Raw genomic sequence first — 21,200 nt, 5'->3', positions numbered from 1 at the left:
TGTATTTGTATGCCTAGGATGCACAATGTAGCAAATGTATGCTACATTTGTGATTGAAGCTCTACACAGCCACAATTGTGCCACTAAAAAGGGAGAGAGGTTCAAATCCCCCATCGTCTCCATAGAAGTCTTATTCAGAATCACCAATAATTGAAGAAGAGTGCTTTCGGGGAACAAATGATCAGAATCAACCTTATAGCCACTGTATCTCTTAATAATTGCCAATTGTTCTTTCCATTTTGTACTCTCTATATAATAATGCTAAGCTAAATCCAAGGCCAGAAGTATAATTTAACATACCCCCAAGTTTCAGTCTCTCTTAAATAGAAGTTGGCAATTGCCAAATGATCTGGGGAATGATGAAATATTTGTGGGAGCTCGACCATGCTTTGTGCTGGAGAGTATAATTCCAGAGTGCAAAGCACATGAAGGTTGATGATGCAGATGGGTTTTTAAATTTTATTATTTACTTATTTTTTAATAGATAGATTATTATTTTTATTGACATATAGTTGACATATAATGTTACAGTTTCAGGTGTACACCTTAGTGATTCCACAAGTCTATACATTAGGCTATGCTCACCCCAAGTGTAACCCCCAGCAGATGGATTTTGTTTTATTAGAGAACTGGTACCAGAAAAATCATCTCCTGTTCAAATGCTGGGTTTCTCTGTTTACCACCTACTTGGATATTCTGTCTCTTTGTGTCTGCCTATTGCCTTTATTTTTACAACATCAAAATCATTTCATATGAGAATACAGAAACAGGAAAAGGAGGCAGAAGTAAAGTTAGACCAGGGAAAATAATCTGTGTCTGAGGATTGGCCTCTTAGCCTCGTTACAGTTTGGCCCTTGATAACATTTGAGTTTATAATCCATGTACCTAAGGATGACCACAACCCTTTACAGTCTTGATATCCAGTGGTTTAAAGAGGAAAAGCATTACAACTTACTATTTGTTAATAATTCTGATGAAAGAATGTACAAGTACAGCACTGCTTCTTTCAGCTAAAAGGCACTTTGGGACTCATCTATGAATTTTATTTATCCATCTTATGCTGTTCCCTTGGGTAATTATGAGTGAATTGCTCTGTGCATTCTTTCATCAAACAATTTCTGATTGTTATTTTGAAATTATTTTCAAGAGCATCACGGATAGAGCGTAGTCATACATGAGTAATGCTTTTTATTTTTAAATTCTAGTGCTGTGGTCGAGTTGTCAAATGCCACAATTTCATGGCTAAGGCTGTACTATACTCTCCTGTCCCATCCTTAAGAGCTCATTGATTAGTCTGCCTGTCTGTCAATGTGGTCAATCAGTTAATTCAGTGGGACGCCCAGACACTCCAAACAAACTATTAATGGGAGGAGACAGACTGAAATAAATGTTTGGCAACTGATGTGTTAAGAAGGGAAACAGTCAATCTATAATCATTCGATTCTTCTCAATTTACATGACTGCTTATCTTCAGTAGAAACCCAAGTGATGATCAAGAGAAATCTGAATCCAGAAAAAAAAAAGACTAATGAACTTGGATTAGCTAAAATTATATTTCCAAATTTCTTTTCCCTGTGTGGCTTTATTTTTTTTACTTTTTATTTTTTAAAGATTTTATTTATTATCTATCTATCTATCTATCTATTTTTATTTATTATCAGTATAATGTATACACATACATAAGTGAGAGACACAGAAAGAGAGAGAGGCAGAGACACAGGCAGAGGGAGAAGCAGGCTCCATGCAGGTAGCCCGACATGGTACTCCATCCCGGGTCTCCAGGATCACACTCTGGACTGCAGGCAGCGCTAAACCGCTGTGCCACTGGGGCTGCCCTCCCTGTATGGTTTTAGATTAAAGTTGACCAAAAAGGAATTTTGGGTGAAACTTATAAGGTAGAAATGACACATTTCTCTGAAGCTATATGTAAATATGTAAATAATTGTGAGAGAGACAGAGATAAGCTAAGAGCTTCTGCTCTGTCTCTTTTTTTCATATCCAGCTTTTGTCCCAACTGCTGGCATTGCTGATCAACAGTGACTGCAAAACCATGCTCTAAACTTTTCACTTTATTTGACAAACCTTGACCATTCTGAATTTCCAAATGCTACCAAGAATTTTGACTTTGATAAATAATCAAATACTTAGCTTTTTTGCATATTTTCTTAGGACTATCAAGTTACATGTGTGGCTGAAGTTATATTTCACCTTAAATTTTATGAGAAAAAGAGTACTTTTAATATTCTTATTCATTTATACTGTGCAAAATTCTTTAAGTATACCATAACAATTAACAAAAATATGAAGTAGGAAGGAAAAATGTTATTCTCTCCTTTATGTATAAAAAAATGAGTAAAGCTATCTTCTAAGACTCTCAGTTAATAGCAGACCTGAGTCAAAAACCAAGAGTATCTATTTAAATTGCAAACTTCCTTGGGAGGGGAAATGCTTGATCTCTAGAGCCCTTTGATTTCAAGAATTTGATATCCCAGGAAGATACAGATTGAGGTCTTAGCATAAATCAGAATAATCAAAGTGCAACTTAAAACATTTATATGAAGTTCAAAAATATGTCTTTTTTGTATTGCTTGTATTACCCAAATCATAGCACAGGGGACATAGAGAACCAAATTAAGAGTGTCAGAAGTTACATATTCCATGACCAACTCTTTTCTCCTTCCCTTATTCCTTCCTTACATACACTGCTGTGCTTAGCTTTGAACATGGACTTTGGAAAAGGACATACCAGGGTATAAATCTGATTGCTGCCCTTCAGATAGTTGGCTACCATAAAATTGCCTACCTTTCTCAGCATAGTCCTTTATACTAGAGATAATAACTACTTCATAGAGTGAGTTTGACACACTACTATTTACATTCACATTACTATAGACATGTAAGAGTGGAGGGTGCCTACCACAGTGCTCAATAAATGATAGCTAGTGATTACAGTAGGAATGGAGCTAAGAGTCTGTTAATAGTAACAGTTAAAGTAGCAGCAATGACCATGACTGCTACATTGAGTTCGTATCTCTAAGGGCAGATCTTTATACTCAGTCAACTGGGAAATTTACTGTTTTCCTTTGATCCCTGGGCTTTGGCCGGCTACTTAGGGCTTCTTACTTCTCTGAGTCACATATCCAATGTTAAAATGGTAAAAGGCTATGCTCCACCTCCATTACACTAAGTGAATAACTGGATGATTATGATCATAGATAAAACCCCAAACTTAAATGAAGGAAAAAATACAGGTTTCAGAAAGAGATGGGAAGAACTGTGAAAATTCAGAAAAAAAGCCCAAAATTTTGCTTCAAAATTTCATTTCAAAATTTTGGCTACAGAATCAATCTGCTTTCCATAAATCAGGTTTTTCTCAGCTTCAGTGCTATTGACCTGATAATCAGATTTTGAGCCAGATCATCCTTTGCTATGTGGGACAGTCCTATGCATTGTAGAGTGTTTGGCACTATCCTGGGGCTCCAGACTGGATACCCCCCAACCAAGTCATGATGATCAAAAATGGTCTCCAGACTCAAAAAGCCTACTGGGAATCAGAAGTGCCCCCCACTGAAAACAATTTATGTATATAAGAAATCTCATAATCTCTAAGCAGCTATTAGCAATACTTTGCTTTCTGGTGAAAACTTAGCCTCTGATATCATACCACTCAAACCTACTATAACTGTTGAGTCTTCAGACCTAGGAACTCCTACCCTGTCTTATTGGACCATCTCTCCAAATAGGTCAATTCCCATCAAATGCATTCCCCCTTGAACTCTCTGGAAAGAATAACTACATGAAATTCATACTTCTGTCTTTCCCAACTTTATACTTCCTCAGAGGTCCTTTAAAAATAGTATTTTTCACTGCTCTAAACCCCAGTTTACTCTTTCATCAGGTCCTGAGGGTCTTCCAAAAAAAGCAGGATTATATTGGCTTCTGCAGATACTACTGGTAATAAAAATATTTTAGAAAACCAAAATGGGCTTTTAACCTAAAAGAGTGTATCAGGAAAGAGGGAATAAGACAAGAAATTAGCGAACTCTCAATGACTCTCAATGAGCACCTACCACATGCCAGCCTCTAGACTGTATATATTCTCATTTAGTCTTTATGGCAAAAACTCACATGAAGAAACTGAAACTGAGATAGATTAAGTTTTCAACACTGCACTGTAAGTAATCGGCCATTCCAGATTGTTCTGCCTGACTCAGTATTCTGTGCCCACTTTAGTGTACCCATATAACAGCATTCAGGAATTCCTGTGAAAAGTGGGAACAGCCGGCATAACCATATTTGTGTGTGTGTGTGGTGTGTGTGTGTATCTATCTCACACCTTAAGCGTACTTTTAAAATGTTAATCATCTCACTAAAATCTGAATCAACTATGTCTCAGAGGATCATAGAGAATAGTCAGATTTTTTGATAAGCAACTCATCCACTTCAGAGTGAAGACAAGTTTCTATCTACAGACCTGTCATGAGGCAAGCTGTCTCTTTTTAAAAATGATTTAGAGGCAGCTGGACTCCAGTCTGCTAGTCTGTTAGTGTCTAGCTTGGCTATTCATCATCAGAGGCAGGAATCTTTGCCCATTTCACATAAGGTACGTGTCTTCCTACTGGAAGATCTTTCTCCAGAAGTGGATGGGTTCAGGCCAAGGTCTCGTCTTGCGAAATAGAGACAGATCTCAGCACTATTTATATCACACTTGAACTGACTCTGTGCCATTGCTCATTTAACCTACTTGTCTTCCTATCTAAAGATGTTCTTTCCCTTCTGGCCTCCCTACCAGCTGTGACATCACACGCCAGGCAAACCTTAAGGAGAGGACATTTTTAGGGATTGTTCTATTTGTTTTGTCCTAGAAAAGTTTAACATCCTTGCTGTAGATACAGGGAGTGATTGTATATATTATCTTCTTTCTTCTTTGCAGTAGGAGTTAATCAGTCCAGTTCTGCTTATTACTGACTCATCTCTGGCTTCTTCATTTGGAAATCTAGCCCTTATGCTAAATGTTCTTATATCATCTGGCAGTTTGCTTAGACTTTAGTGTGAATGCTCCAATAAAAATAGCTATCTTCATTAAGCTTTTTAACATGTGCCCAATATTGTGCTAAGTGCTTTACATGAATGATTTCATTTAATTTTCAGAAAACTGTGAAGGGAAATAGATATTATTATCTCCATTTTAGAGAGAGGAAACTAATGAAGAGAAGCTAAATAGCTTTTGAATTTCACATAGTTAGTATGTGGCACAGTTGGAATTGGAACCCAGATTCGTCCAATCCCAAGACTAAGGATATTCCATTTATTACATTGCCTTCCAGTGAGTTCCTTTGGAATTATTTTTTATTACTTGATCAGTAATATTATTTTCATCTTTGTTTTACTTTTGTTGACAAAGTGAATGCCTTTGTAAAATCTTCAAAGACATAAAAATTGGATTAAAAACAAAACAGTCTCTGGAAGTTCTCTTTTCCTAATTGTGTGTGTGTGTGTGTGTGTGTGTGTGTGTGTGTGTGTATAAGGAACCTAGAATAATGGACTATACCAGTATTCCAATCTAAAATATGCTTCTACTTTCTCTCTGACACCAGAAAAGTCATGTTTCTTCTCTAAACTTCAGTTTCTTTATTTGTAAACTGATGGGATTGGATTTATGAATCCTTAATTCCTTTCTATCTTTGATATTCTCTGATTTTTTTGATGCATAGGGTATTTCTGTCTCATAAAGGACTTGTAAAATACACTGGAGACACCACCAGTAATAGGAAATACTACCTCCACTGCTACTTACCTTTGTGCTCATTCAAATATCTCCATAGTGTCTCTCCCCAGAGATTCTAAGCATTTACTTAATTTAATATAGCCCTTTATAAAATGGGTCTTTTCTGAAAATATCACTTGAGGCATTTCTTTAGTACCCACACAATACATTCGCTTTTACAAAGGCTTTATTTTTTTCCCCTAAGAATTTCCTGTTCATTTAGCTACAGCCAGAGGTAACGCTAACAAATTTGTACATCTCTTCAGAGGCACCCAATTTACTAAATGCCTTTTAATTGGCATGGGAGCCTATAGAATGCCCTCTGAGAGACAATGAGAAGAATTATTTCTTTAAATACACAATGTATGTATTTATGTAGTATATGCTTTCATATTGAATCTTTTTTAATGCATTAGAGTGGACTCTGTCCCGAATTGAAATTATTTAGTTGCATCACATGGAATTTCCAAGTTTCCTATCACGAACATTCTCGTCAGATTTCCTGTCATAAATGGAACTCTGTAGATTGAATGATGGTAATGACAATCACTGAATCCTTATATATATATATATATATATATATATATATATATATATATATATTACAGATTGTAATTAGGGTAGGAAGTACAATTAGTAACTGTTTGTGCGGACTTTGGGGTCCACAGTCATGTCATAAAACCTTGGTCATCCATTCAACAACTGTTAGTCACATATCTCCTACTGCTCACTTCTGAATCCTTGTGCCTAACTCAGTGAGGGACACACAGGAGAAACTCAAATAAAATTAAATTAAGATACCAAGAACTATGCTATAGGTAAAACTGACATAGGATCAATCCTTACAGAGCTTTTAGGCCAGTAATTTTATCCTTATACACTCACACACACACACACACACACACACACACACACACACCTGTGATTAGTGCATGCAGATTCCTGTCTTTAAGAGTTTATAATAGGGAAAGCTCACTTCTTTTGGGGAATTCAATGAAACTACTTTGAGGAATTAACTTTATGAAATCTGAATAATAATTGACCATTAATTAGATAAAGTGGAGAAAAGGTATTTATGACACAGGCAAAAATAAACAACAAAGAAAGTAGATGGAAGGAAACAGAGGTAGCTCAAGGCCAACAGAAGGGTAGTACAGATAATAATAGGGAGAACATCAGATAAAACAATAGGGAGAGGTAGGGACCAAGTCATACAGGACTTTGTAGGACCTTTTGCAAATTATTAAGCATTTTTCCCTTTGTCTAAAAATAATCTAGTCATTAAGTGATTTCCAGGTGGAAGAGGGAGGTAGATGGGGAGAGAAACAACAAAGACATGATCAGATTTATATATTGAAGAGACTGCATTGGCCACTCAATGGTGACTGTATAGAAAGAATGAGAGTTAAAAGGCAATCATAGTAATCATGGCAAGAAAAAAAAAATCAGTGGTTTGGTTTAGGAATCTGACTGTGACAATAGAAGTATTTGAAAAGATTGAGGACCTAATCCAAGGGTTAAAAATTGGACTTAACATTTTATAGAGAGGTAAGAGGAAGGTAGCCTTCCCAGGTATCTGATGGAGTATTCAGTTCAGTGATGGTACCATTTTCTGCATAAGAAAGATAACCAGATATGGAGTTTGATCAAGAATTCCTTATTCCACATAAGCTTATTATTCCTATAGAAGTATGGACCACAAAAATGGCTACCCATGGAACAAAAAGAATAAGGCTGAGTTAGAGCCATGGTGAATTTGGGAATCATTATGTCATGCATGGGTATGAATAAAATATAATAGGCAGAGACGAAAAAAGGAGCACCATGACCAAATGTGAGGCAACCTGACTCAAGCTGGTTAGTTGAAGAGAATGGCTGATGGAGAATATTTAGCAGGCAAAAGTGATAAAGTTGAAACAACAAAGATATAAAGCAAGCTAGAGTGTTGTATCACAGAGCATTTTTTTGGTGAGGAAACAGCCTATGATAATTGATGAGTCAAGTACATGAAGACTACTTGAAATACTTGAGTACTATAGAAATACCTATAGATGCTATGATGAGCATGTCACTTGTAACCTTAATTGAACTATATATGTTTATTTAAGAAATTAATAGTAAAGTAGAATTTAGTGAATGGCAGGTAAGAAAATAGAAACTGCAATATAGAAGCCAATTTATAGAGGTTAGCTTTGATGGAAGTAAAGATGTTTATAATTTGTTGGGGAATAAAATACACTACACATGGCTCAAATTATCACACCACTGATTGTCTGCATTACAGAGAAAGAGACTTCCAGAGATACCTGGGTGGCTCAGCGGATGAGTCACTGCCTTCAGCTCAGGGTGTGATCCTGAAGTCCCAGGATTAAGTCCCACATCAGGCTCCCTGCATGGAGCCTGCTTCTCCCTCTGCCTATGTCTCTGCCTCTCTCTCTCTCTGTCTGTCATGAATAAATAAATAAAATCTTAAAAAATAAGAAAGAGACTTCCACATTGGCAAGAAATGCACATTCCACTCTAACCACGTGATTAAAAAGCATCACTAGTAAAGGGACCAACTGAAATAGTATGCTTCTTAATAGAATAAGATGTATAGAACATCATCTATGCCATTTTCTTGCCAAGAATGTTTAGCCTAAATCTGATTTTGAGAAAACCACCATAGACTTCAGATTGAGAAACTCCATTGCGAAGGCCCTTCAGAAATCTTGATATGGTAAAGTAGAAAATATAGAAGTGTTCCAGATTAAAAGAAACTAAAGAAATTGTATTGAAAATGCAGTTTTGATGTGATCATGAATAACATAATCAGAAATAAAGAGTATATATTTTTGGCCAGCTGGATAAATTTAATATAGACTAGAATGAAATGCTGTATCTATGTTAATTGTATCAATTGTGATAATATTATCACGATTATTGAAGGATAATAGCCCTTTATTAGGAAACAAATGCTGAGGCATTTAGAGATGAAATGTAATATTCTGCAATTTTTTGTTACATCAATAAATCACATTGTTACCATTTCCAGCACACTTACTTTCCTTGTTTCAAATATTCATTCAAGATTTTGTCTAGCAACACATTTCCTTCCACCTGAAGAGCTTCCTTTAATATTTCTTTTAGTGCAGATCTGTTAACAACATAGTCTAAGAGTTTCTGTTTGTCTAAAGAAAATCTTTATTTTCCCTTCATTTCTGAAAGATACTTTCACTGGGTATAGAATTGTGGGTAGACAGATGTTTTTGTTCAGCCTTTTAAAGATATCCTCCATTTTTTTCTGACCTTCTTGATTTCTGAAGGTAACTACAATTTTTTATTTGTTTTTCTGATGTATGTGCTATTTCTTTGTGTTGTCTTTAAGATTTCCTGTCTGCCTTGATTTTTTTCTGTTTGAATATAATTTTCTTAAATATTTTTAATCCTGATTAATATTTCTTCTACCTTGGTCTTATTTTCTGCTTGTGAGATTCTAATTACATTTGACATAGTTTCATATTATCTAAAGCCCTTGGAGGCTCTGCTATTCTTTCTTTATGATTTAGTTTGGGCACTCTTATTAACTCAACTTCAGTTTCACTGATCCTTTGCTCAAATGTGCCAAGTCTGCTGATGAGACTTTTGAAGGCTTTCTTTATCACTTTTTTCATTTCTAACTTATCCAATTGATTTTTGTTTAAATTGTCCTACCGATGTTACCTATTATCTGTGTTTTCCATTGGAGCTTTAATGCATTTAATCATAGTTATTTTAAATTTTCTATGTGATCATTCCAGTACCTTTGTTATATCTCATTCTGGTTCTGTTGATTGCTTTGTCCATTGGTAGTATTTTTTTTCTTTGTTTTCTCATATATTTTATAATTTTTTTGGCTGAAAGCTGCACATCTTGGACAGAATAGTAGAAACTAAATAGTTTCTGTTCTTGGGAGTAGGCATGTTTTTACCTCTAGTGTGGGAGTTTGAGTGAATCTAGCCAAGAGAGAGGTACCGGATTTATATTTGCTGTGAATATCCTCAGTGTACCACTGGTTTCAACTTCTTTTGGGACAGTGATGTTTAGGATGAGAATTGGTTTGCTAGAAAATTATTCTCAGTGTCTATTCTCCTCTCCTTCTTTGGGGTCTTCTCTTTGTACTCCACCTCAAACAAAATCTTTACCCATTTTTGAAACTCCTCAAGTTGTATTCTACTATTAGATGTCTCTCACCCTTGTTCAACCTCAGGGTACAGTGATGGAGGGGCATTCTTGTTTTACTAAGGTTCAATTTAGGCAAACATTTTGTTCCTGGGTTTCAGGAAGGTGGCTGCGTCAGTCTTCTTGCCCTCTTCCCAGCTGTAACTCTGGGTAAGATGTATAGGTTTTGATTTGTTTTGTTTATATTTTCTATCTCCAGCTATAATGTGTTTTCACCACTTCCTGAAGACACTTGTCTCTGCAGTTTGAAGCTTTCTTTCCGTAGGAGATATAAGTGCAAAGAATATGGATGGGGTTTCTTGCCTTTCCTACAGTGGCTGTTGTTCCTTTCCCTTGTCTGTATAATAATGATTATACCACAGTAATTTTTTATGAGCTTATGCTGAGGTTCAAAGAAAGAAGGAGCCTGTGACTGGGTACAAAGTTCTCTCATAGCTCCTGCCCCAAGTGTTTCTGTGATAAGAACCTGAAAGGGAGGGAGAATTTCTATGTTACCTGCAGCCACCAGCCCCATACTCTACCAATTTGTTATAAAGGAGGCAAAAATGCTAGCTAATCCTCTCTCCTTATCCATGGAAAGTTGATTCAAAAAAGTATTGGTATAATATTTTCCAGCATTGTTCATCTTAAGAAAAAATGTTGGTTCTCCAACTGCCTTTCAGATGACTCAGGAAAAAAAAAAAAAAAAAAAAGGAAAGGACACAGAGCAAGACAATAATTAGTGAATCTAGGAGAAGTAAATATGGGTATTCATAATACCTACCTTTCAATTTCTCTGTGTTAACACATAGAAAGTGCTTAACTAGTTATTTTACATGTCATTAAGACATAATCTGTTGAGTGATAGTATTATGATATTCCTATTAGTCACAACCAAAATAAATGAGTCATTTTTTTCCATCCTCATGGGACATTGTCACCTAACATAGTACTCTAGCTAATTCTATTTTAAAATAGACATTTACTAAATATTTTATTTTCTTCTCTCTCAGCAGTGTTTTTAACAGAGTGGAAATGGTTTTGCATAGATTTATTACTTATTGAGGGAGTCAGCTAACTGGAAAGAACATAATATTTGGAATTAGAAAAATAGGCTTAAGGACAAGCTTATTTATTTAACAAATATTTTTGGTGATCCTACAATGTTCCTTCAATGTTCTATTGATTGTTGTAAAGGCTTGGAAGAGAACAGTAGCTCTGCTGCCAATAGTTCTTTGAACTTGCACAAATGTTTACCATCTTAACCTTGGTCTTCATCTCTCTGAAGTATGGATAACAATACCTACTTCACTTGTGAGGGTTAAATTCCCTGGTACATGCTAAAGCATTTTGTGAATCATAAACAAATTACCCAAAAGCATGTTATTATAATTCTATTCTAGTTGTTTATTTTTCTTCACTGTTAGAATTATTCTTTTGACTCTTTTCTCTACATTTCTATGTCCTTGGCCTTTCTTTCTTACTCTATTATATTATGACTGCTTACAATGTTATAGCCATTTACAACTTCATGTTAATCAAAACCATGAATTTCAGCAAAGGCAACAATCTCTGCCTAGTCTGTGACCTTTTTCCCTTTGATCCTGGCATCTGAAAGCTTTTTATACATTCTAATTCTCTTCCATCTTAATAGCTCTGTGAAGCAGTCCTATTTTCTTTGACTGATAAGATCATTGAAGGTGACCTGATTTTCTCCAGAGATGCACAATGAATAAAACACATTGCTACAAACACTTACTTACCCATATCCCCACAAAGGGGAGAAAAACTTGGAGTTGCTTTTTCTACAGAGATTATATTAGGAAGAACTCACTTCTCAAACATTGTGATTATATATACATCATCAAATTATGTGAGCTGCTTTAGCTATTATTCCAAATCTTTGTGGGGTTTTCTAATATTTTATCTTATTTTACACACATGCACACACACACAGTGGAATAACTAAAGTCTTTAAAATAAGAAATAATAGAGTTTATTTTTGTTTATTTTTAAAAGTGCTCTGAAAATACAAACATCTAAGCTTTTGGGCTAAATTTGTTGAGACACAAATTCATCTATATTTCTCAATGTTATGTATATAGATATCTCTCTAAGCATTATGTTTATGCAGTTTTGGGTTTGCAAGGTGACTTATTTCTAGCCAAATGTATGTCTTGCACACAGGGTACTTTATCCTTGTGATTTGTTTGTGCCATGTTAATGATTCATGGCCTAAACAGCTAGGTTATTCATGAGTGTGGAAAATTGATATTTGAGAGCATTTTATTCTGCTCAGTTGCACTTATTCTTTATAAAGAATCCAACTAGTAATAACATTTACAAAAGACTACTGAATATTCAGTATGTATCTACTGCACACATTTGTGCGCTTTCCACATACTCAATAGAAAAACACCATCTCTGTCCACCATCAGCCTTCACCTCCAGCAACCCCACCAATATCACACTAGTCACCACAGCAATCACCCCAGAACATCTTTTCCTTTTACTTCTCAAAACTTTATATTTTCAAAGCACTCAGTGTATATTGAATGATTCCAAGACCTTTTGACATTCACCTATTAATGCCTCCTTAATTATTTCCAGCTACTCTTCTAAGCCTTTGTTTAGGAATGATAGACAAATCTACTCAATGTTTTATCCCAGTATCCCAGAGAGGCAATAAAACTAGCTTAGCATTCCTATGCATGAACTTTTAATGATTATATTTTCCTTATCAGAGTTGGTGTCTGAAGATAAGCATCTTCCTTTTCCAGTTTTCAGGGTGGTACTCCAGTTAACAGACTTTCCACATAGTTTGTTTCCAGAGTCTTAGAAAGATGAATCACTGATGTTAGGGTGCAATGTTCTCTGAAGTCATTGTAGAACTATAGTTACTTGATAGTTCATTTTCAGCGAGTCTTGTTAATTTTTTTTCTAATTCAAAACAGTATCATCCTTCTGAGCAGGGATCAAATATGTAGTTATAATGAGTATTCTCTTAGTTTAAAACATATCATTAATCTACAGTCTTTGTTAAAATACAGATAAGCACTCATTTTTGTTGCCATTTTATTTGGCTATTTTTTTTGTTTTTAACCTCAAAAGTGTAACTCATATACAAACTATGCATATATTTATATCATTTATCACACATTTCATATGGGCAAAGAAACAGAAAATTGATGAAACATGCCTGAATGCTTGTGGCTTAAAATTATATTTCAGTTCCAGCTATAAAAGTGTAATCCAATTGAAATGTTTATCATGCATCTGTGAATATTTTTTCTTGCATATGTAATGGTGTTGCATGGACAATTTAATTTCTTTCTTTAAAAGTAATCCTGGAGAACTTCACTTTATAGCTTTTTGAAAAGATACAACTAAAGATCAGCTCTATAGGAGTCCAGGTTTAATATGTAAAATATATTATCTCAATTATTTTATTTTTATTTGATCATTGACTTAAGTTGCTGAAAACATTAGTGCAATTTTCACAGGCATGGTCTTTTTTTGTCCTTCATGTGTGGGTTAAAGTTGTGAATTTTAAAAAGGACAGGATGAAATATTCTGTATACATGGGCATGGAATTTAAAAGACAACATACAGTGCTTCTAAGTTAGTATTAAAATTTACAGTTCTCAGAGAAATAGAATCATTCTAGCATCAAGATTGTCCTCAGAAAAAAAATTAATGTAGCAAAATAAAAATCAGAGTAAAGAAATTGAAGAAAGTGAGCCTGAAGATATAATGTGCCAAATTTTCCTATTAAAAGACAATTCTATTTATTCATAGAGATACCATGGATTAATATATATTATTTGTCAATTAATAATTTTAAATGTATGAAAAATATTAATGAAAATAAATTTAAAAAGAAGTAGATTGATCAAAGACCGGTGTAAGCAGGTTCATTGCCCATGGTCATATTTTTTCTTCAGCATTAGCTAAGTACCAAAATGTCTCACAAGAGCCAATATTCTACTGATTGGACAGTATACAACTCAATTTCATATTTTTATAATCTTCAGTATCACTTATTTTCTAGGTTTATTAGACACATTTTTATATTTTCATTTAAAATTTCCTTACTTATCTTCATGAATAACAGTACCTCCTAAAATCAGAACCATAATTTAAAAGACACTTTTAAAGAGACCTGGTATCTGAGTCACTCTATTGATTTTCTGTTGCTGCAAAATAATATCACCACAAACTTGGTGGCTTAAATAACCTACATTTATCATGTCACAGTTTTTGTGGGTCAGTATTCTGGGCCCAGCCCATTTGGGCTCTTTGCTTCAAGATCTCATATGAAAGTGGTACTCAAGGTATCAAACATGATTGGGTTTTTGTCTGAATACTCAACTGGGGAAGAATTTGCTTTCAAATGCTTAAGGTTGTTGGCAGACTCAGTTTCATGAGTATTGTTGGATTGAGGGCCTCATTTTCTAGAAGGTTGCAACCCAGAGGCTACCCTCCATTAGTTATCACATGGGCTTCTCCACACATTCTTGCTTTGATAAATTGTACAAGTTGAGTAGCCAACAGAGACACGCTTCTGACAAGATGGAAGTTACAGTCTTATGCAACTAATCATAGATGTGACACTCGATCCCCCCTGATTTGTTTTGTTGATTAGAAGCAAGTCACTGCAATCATCCACACTCCAGGGCAGGGAACTTACAAAAGCATGTGCATATGGGTGAAAGGTCATTGGAGGTCATCTTGAAGAGTCTTCCCACCATACTTTTTCTATTCCACAACTGGCAGTTTTGACAGGTCTGCCAAATGATTATTACAGAAGAGATATCAAATTTAAGGGAAGATAATGCTCATACAGTACATGGAAAAGTTTCGTTTTTATTTACTCTGACCGATACCAAAAATTCTAATGATGTTTCACTGAGAAGAGTGTGCTTTGAATTTAGTAAATATCATAACAGTACCTTCCTTTAATGTAATGGTGGATATCTGCCATGAAGCCAGATGTTTATTTTTTATGTTAATTCCATATTTGAAGGACAAAATTCATGTTAAGGTGATAATAATAATAATAATAAAGCCCTAATTTGGAACTAGTTGTACTACAGTAATATAATATACTGATTTCACTGGAATATGATGATGTCTTTCCTTATGAACATCTGAAAATACATAATAGTTATTTCAATGGCCCTAAGATTTAATTTAAACAGGTAACTGCAAACTACATGAAACTTACATAGCCTAGGAATTAAGCATAAAACTGTACAGAAAGTCTTACGAAGTGATGTATTATTTAGTAGAACATTTTCATTCATGGTATTTTTCACTAGAAGTTCATTAGGGAATCACATGGGACTGTAATGTTAAGAGCAATATACAAGGTTATGTTTTTTTCTGTTTATAGAATCAGGAACAACTAGTGTTTGTTTTAGCATTACATTAATAAACTTTAGGTGTAGATTAGAGCAATAGGTAACTCAGGAATGGTTAAAAATAATACATATATATATGTATGTACACACACACATATATATATGTGTATATATACACACACACACTTAGAGTATCATATTACATTAGAGAAAGTTAGACTGTAAAGAATCATTCCTAAAATTTGTAAAATAATCATTGCTTGTTAGATCTTTATCTAATAATGAATTTAATATGGTTCACTAGTTAATAGAGCAAGTCCTATGGGATACAAGTACCTCAAAATCCCTTCTGCTTAAAATTGTTGAATTTAAGGAGCTGATCCATGACTTTCTTTTTAATTTTATATTATTTACTATAGTTTTTACACTTAGAGATTCTTATCTCTTCCACAATGAAAACAAATGTTTAAAAAGAATGTTTTTTAGAACATGTGAAAAAAAAAAACAAAAAAGTACAAAACACTTTGGTGTCAAGAAAAGCTTTGCTTGCACAAAAAAGTCTAAAAGGAAATCAGGAACCCCTAAGGGGTCTCAATGCATGTTTTGATAACCACTACATTAGAATAAAACCACAAAAGTATAAAATTCTCAGCCTATGTTTGGTATTATAAAAGGCCAGTTAAAGTGCTAATATATCCCATCCTGGCATACAGCCAGCTTCTTTATTTTTTTCATTTTTTATTTTATTTATGATAGTCACAGAGAGAGAGAGAGAGGCCGAGACACAGGCAGAGGGAGAAGCAGGCTCCATGCACCGGGAGCCTGACGTGGGATTCGATCCCGGGTCTCCAGGATCGCGCCCCGGGCCAAAGGCAGGCGCCAAACCGCTGCGCCACCCAGGGATCCCCACTAATTCATTTCTAACATGATTCTGTTTAAAGAAGCTGGCTGTGGGATCCCTGGGTGGCGCAGCGGTTTGGCGCCTGCCTTTGGCCCGGGGCGCGATCCTGGAGACCCGGGATCGAATCCCACGTCAGGCTCCCGGTGCATGGAGCCTGCTTCTCCCTCTGCCTGTGTCTCGGCCTCTCTCTCTCTCTCTCTCTGTATGACTATCGTAAATAAATAATAAAATAAGAAAAAAAATTAAAAAAAAAAGAAATGAATTAGTGCATGTAGAGCACTTAAAACAGACACAATAAATATAATTTGTTAGAAGAGCTATAGATAGCATAATAATTGAAAGCACAGACTAAAGACTGCATTGGTTCAAATCCTTGCTCTGCTGCTCTATAAACTTGAATTACTTAATCTCTGTATCTCACTCTTCTTATCTAAAATATTGAAATATTAATAATGACATCTCATTAAGTTATATGAGGATTATGTAAATTAAGAAAATAGTGACTTGCATAGATTAGGAACTATGACTATTTTTTGTCCTTACTATTTTCTGGTTCCTAGAAGTGTAATCTTATCAATAAATGTTAGGCCTTTGTTATTTTCATCCATTTAACAAACATGAATTGATTCATCTACCAACTTCAAGGCAGTACAGCAAATAATAGGAGGAATATAAAAGGGAGTAAGACGATTTTTATGATAGATGTATTTATTGTTTAATATAGAAAATAGATATTTGTGTATATGTTAGTAGTATATTGAAGGAAATGGAAGAGATTACAGATACCAAATTCCCAAAGAAAAACGGTAAAAAAGGAGCTATTTCTATGTATCTGTAGAAGAAATCATTTTGAACTGCACCCAGAAGGGTGTCAAAATTGAACCACAAAGATGGTTGATATTCCTAGAGGGTAACCTATCATTTGAAAAGAGATTTGCAGATCTATGTTTATATATGAAAATGTTTCATACCTTCAGACCCTCTTGTGAATACAAACCCAATTTTCACAGGTGACTTCCCAAATTCCATCTACTCTACCAGAATTACCTAGAGCAAATGACCTGTTCCATTTTGATCATTTTGAGAAACTTTCACAAAGACATCTTTAATTTAGAATGATCAAAATATCAAGTCTTATTGGCATGACCAACAAAATAAAATGCAAATGCAATCATTTAGCCACTCGGCTTTCCACTTAGGTCTTTCTTTCTTTCTTTCTTTCTTTCTTTCTTTCTTTCTTTCTTTCTTTCTTTCTTCTTTCTTTTTTATATTTCCTGTGAGTTAGGGCTCTTTCATCTTTTATTTGCAGCATGAAAAGCTAAACTGGTAACCTATTAACTCCTAATTTAGCTTTCTTAGTGGAAAAGACAACCTGAACTTGTCTGTGGCAAGAAGCACTGCTCAGTCTTCCTGGTGGGAGACCTTTTCCAGTGTGGAGTCCCTGTTGCAATGGCTAAATGTCTGCCAAACTCAGTAGCCTTTCTGAAGTCATTCAATCTATTATTTTTTTTTTTTAAATAAAGGAGAGAGGTAAAGAGGTATGATAAACTGCCCTTACCGGTGTGATTTCTCTCCCTTATCCCTGTGCAAATACACATATAAAAGGAAATCTTGTCCTATATAATAATCAAATTAGGGCAGCCCAGGTGGCTCAGCGGTTTAGTGCCTCCTTCAGCCCAGGGCCTGATCCTGGAGACCAGGGATGGAGTCCCACGTCGGGCTCCCTGCATGGAGCCTGCTTTTCCCTCTGGGTGTGTCTCTGCCTCTCTCTCTGTCTCTCTGTCTCTCATGAATAAATAAAGTCTTTAAAAATAATAATAATAATCAAATTAATCTGTTTTTATTATGTTGCTTAAGAGAAAAAGAGAAAAAGTTGAAGGGTGAAACCAATCAAGGCAGGTGAAGAGGTAAGACCAGTGTGCCCTCATAAATGCCTCAATATGAGATCTACCTGTTTTATCCACAAAGAATGACTTGCAAAAGCCTTTGCCATCCTTCTTACAATTCATGGTCTTCCCCATTGATCAATTTCAATGGTTGATTTCCCCCAAAGTAAAAATTTCCCATTGGGAGCTACATAAGCTTGAAAAGCTGCTTAATATATAGTTAAATATCTCTTTAGTAGCTGACATCAGTTCTACCCACACATGGAATTGTTTTGATCTTTTCTACCCTTTCACACCTTGCTTTACATTTCTGTTGTAGAGGCCAATGAAGATGAAATAATTAAAGTTTGTGTATGTTATACAAAAATCCTTCTTCATAGACATAATTTTCTCTTTATCTTTTATAGAAACTATAGTATGTTTATATATACAGTTATAGGCAGTGGTATCAGGCTACAAAGACTTCATTTCCCCATGTCAAGTCTTCATGTTTTTCCCCAAGTATAATTCAGTTGTTTCTTTCTTACCCAGCAGCTGCCTGGTTTTACCTTTGGTCCTATAGTTTTCATGGGGACAGCAGTAGAGAGGGTGAAGTGGCCTAAAGATTGACAGTAGGGTTCCAGCATTGCCCCTGCTCAGTATTGGTTGCATAATTTGTGAAGCCCAGGTAGAAATGAAAACGTAGGTTTCCTTGTTCACAGATTTTTATATGGGGTCCTTTTAAGCATGGGACACTGTGCCGTTGTCATACCAGTTCTTGGATGCCTGGATAACAAAGATCCAATGTTTGGCTCTTCTTTGGAACACTAAATCTGCATGATTCGTGAGGGCAGTCTATGTCTGGCTCCAAGAGGTTCCTGAGGCCTCCTACAGTGACCCTTACCTCAGTTCTCTCAGCAATTTCCCAAATAGGGAAATTTTCCTATACTACTTCCTTGAGTATGGACTACAAGTATCTCTGTTGGATCCCACTCCCACCAAACTCCCTTCCTCCTTGTCCTCATTTTCCTCTACAAGTGCTCATTTATCCACAACCTACTCCCCATACCATGCACACAGACACATGCAAAAGTCCTAAAAGTCCTATTAATGACCCAATAATCCAAGGTGAATAAGCAAGCAATAATCAATAGCAACTGAAAAATAGTATCCCCAATCTCAAGGGTAAGAAGGAATCAGCCTTTATGAACTCAGTAGCTAGTATGTACTTTTAGAACTGGAGGGTAATGTTGGCACTTCATCTTTATTTTTACCTTCATCCGCAGAAGGGACTGAGAGACTTCTACAAGAGATCACTTCTTATAAACTACCTCTCTCAAAATGAGATTTTATATCAAAAACATTGATGATTCTTATATTCTGCTTATGGATTAGCAAGAATTTTATCCCTTTGGAATTTACAGGAGGTGATAACATTTTGAAAGTTTACAGCTTCATAATATTAGAAAAATTAAAAGATTATAGGATTTACAGAATTAGCCACTCCATTGTACCTTTGGTTTTTCTATGGTCTCTTAGGACTGGATTTTGGTTAAAACAAACAAACAATGAATCAATTGAGGTTTTTAAAATGCTATTTAAATAAATCTAAAAATGAAAAATGGCTATACCTTATAATATTATAAGGAATATGGGAAATATTAATTGGAAATGTTAATTTCCAATAACCAAGAAACATAATGTTCATAAATTCAATTAAAATTCTTAATTTTAAATTCAGAAAAATAGAATATTCAGTTATCTCCTGGAGAATGGAAGGCTTCTTCCCAAGCCTCTGTAGAAAAATATGATGTGAAATTTTACCAATACTTTTCTATTAGGAATTTCAATTCAGTTTTCTCTTATTGGCCAAATTCCCTGGTATTTAGGGATAGATTAGTTTTGTTTGTTTCATTTTTTTTCTGTACACGTGTGATTGCATATCTGTCTAGAATAGGCTTGAGTTACTCCATTCAACTGGTATCACAAATCTTACCTTTGACATGCAGATGTCTGTAGGTGAAGTAGAAAGAGGCTGAAAAGGGTATTTGCTGTATAAGACAAGACTCAGCACAGGTTGATGCCATGTAGCCTAGAAGTGTAGCTGGAGTTGATATACCAGAATCTATTAGACCCACCTTAAGATTTTACAACAACCTTGTGATTGAAGTTTATGATTTTTGATGACTTAAGGAACAAAATGTACCCAAATCATGGTCTCCTATGAACTTGTTTGCCCCTCCCTTAACACACACACACACACACACACACACACACACACACAGACATGTACTCACACAATCTCATTTCTAAACATCCTTTACTACAGTTATCTCTGTCTACCTTATTTTGTAGAATAGATGTAGAGGTAGAATCACATTTTCTAATCTCGAACTCCTTTGGGTTTGTCCAGTTTATTTCTACATCCTTGAAAGTGCCTACCACACAGACTTGCACATTCTTTTTTTTTTTTAAGGAACTATTTTTTTATTGAAATTCACATTCTTAGCACACTTAGCAAATATCTGTTCAATGAATGGGTATATAAAATAATTTAAGTAGCAATTTTTGAGTGTTACATCCAAGAAATTCAGATTATCTAAACCTGAACAGGTGATATATTGTCTTCTCCAAGTTAACTCCACATCAATTAGCTGTGAGTACCAACGTTTCATATTGACTGCAATGAGAATCCCTTGGTGGCTACATAAGAACTCAATTGGAAAGAATTCTGTGATTAAATACTAATGTCTGCTAAGCCAACAGAATAGAAAGAGGGCTACCACCTTTGCTGTAAAGTAACCCCTAAGATGTGTCCTACCCCCTTATTCTACAGATAAACTCGGCTTCAGAGTGTTAACACATTTCATTATATGTCACACAATCAGTGGAAAAATTATGATACAAACTCAGACTCTCAAATTCTTGACTATATTGTCTCTTCTCACAGTCTGCTGACTATATCTCTTCTATTGAGACTATCTTCCTTTTACCATGATAGGTGCTTTTATCCTTAGAGGATTACAAACAGCCTCTAGGAATACACACAAGTTGGTTGTTACATGATGAACGTTAAGTTAAATAAGAAGTTTGAAATACTAATACAGTATCTAGCATATGGTGAA

At 35.1% G+C, this 21,200-nt stretch overlaps 1 protein-coding gene across 4 annotated transcripts in view; it reads left to right on the top strand.

Moving 5' to 3' along the window:
- CNTN6 (contactin 6) overlaps positions 1–21,200 on the top strand; it is a 280,895-nt gene that overhangs the window by 69,892 nt on the left and 189,803 nt on the right. The window lies entirely within an intron of this gene.

Source organism: Vulpes vulpes, chromosome 9 (assembly GCF_048418805.1).
Source record: "Vulpes vulpes isolate BD-2025 chromosome 9, VulVul3, whole genome shotgun sequence".
Taxonomy (NCBI): Eukaryota; Metazoa; Chordata; class Mammalia; order Carnivora; family Canidae; genus Vulpes; species Vulpes vulpes.
The sequence above is the reverse complement of the archived record's forward strand: the minus strand, read 5'-3'. Positions and strand labels throughout refer to the sequence as shown.